This window comes from Pteropus vampyrus, unplaced genomic scaffold, assembly GCF_000151845.1.
Source record: "Pteropus vampyrus isolate Shadow unplaced genomic scaffold, Pvam_2.0 Scaffold11, whole genome shotgun sequence".
Lineage (NCBI taxonomy): Eukaryota > Metazoa > Chordata > Mammalia > Chiroptera > Pteropodidae > Pteropus > Pteropus vampyrus.
Genome location: NW_011888792.1, coordinates 13,634,430 through 13,635,562, shown reverse-complemented (window position 1 = coordinate 13,635,562; position 1,133 = coordinate 13,634,430).

Genomic DNA, 1,133 nt, shown 5'->3' with positions numbered 1-1,133 from the left:
CAACTAGGGAGAAGTTCAAGAAAACACTCTGCAATGGCAAAAGGCAGGACGGGGCGAGGACATGGGGCTGCCTGGTCCCAAGCGGCTGAGTGAGACGGAGGCTGCGGCAGTGGCAGCAGCAGAAGCCTCTTAAAGGGACAATGTCCACGAGTGGATTTTTTTGGTGACGGATCTGCTCTCTCTGAGCACCAGTGCCGATTCAGCTGCATGCAGAGTCACCAGGGACTTACAGGGAGACATTGTCAGAATGAGGGCCGAGGTGAGACTTACTCAGTACAGAAGTGGTATCTGTTGTTCCCTGTTGAGCCCTCCCTCCTACCAGTGCACAGGACACAGCCGTGACATCATCAAACCGGATAACAGAGGTTGCTCCGCCCAGAGGATTCCCTGAAACCTTGACTCTACCAACTTGTGGCCCTACCCAAGCCACATCCAGGTGTATCCTCAGCAAGTCAGGTGCTCCTCACTGAGGCTCACAATGGAGGAGGCGGCTGGCCTCGGTTTCTGGTGTGGCCTTTTGAGGCAACTATAAGCACAGCATCTGTGGATTGCTTGCTGAATCTTAACAGGTGGCCCTGGAGGGGTAGAGGCTTGGGCTAAGTTTGGTCTGCAGCTGAAGCCCTCTCAGGACTGTGCCACTGGACTCCTACTTCACAAGTCCACGTTAATAAGACCAGGAGACTTAGGAGCTTTGCTTAGTACATGAAACAGACACAGAAAGGCAGCCAAAATGGGAAGACGAAGAAGCAGAAACGATATGAGAGAACAGAACAGAGATCCAAAATATATATATAATGGAGTCGAGTAATTTAACAGATGCAGAGTTTAAAACACTGGTTATAAAGATGCTCAATGAACTTTTGGGAAGTGTAGATAAATTCAGTGAGAATTTCAACAAAGAGATAAAAATCATAAAAATGGAAATGGAAATTATAAAAGGGAACCAGTCTGAAATGAAGAACACACTTTCTGAGAGGAGAAGTATATTAAATGGAATAAACAAAGGCATAAACAAAGTGAATAAAGAGGAAGGTCAAATACCCTATCTAGAAGATAGGAAAGCCAATCAGGACACTCAATCAGAATGGCAAGAAAAAAGTTGCCAAGATTTTAAAAATAATTTAAGAAAGATA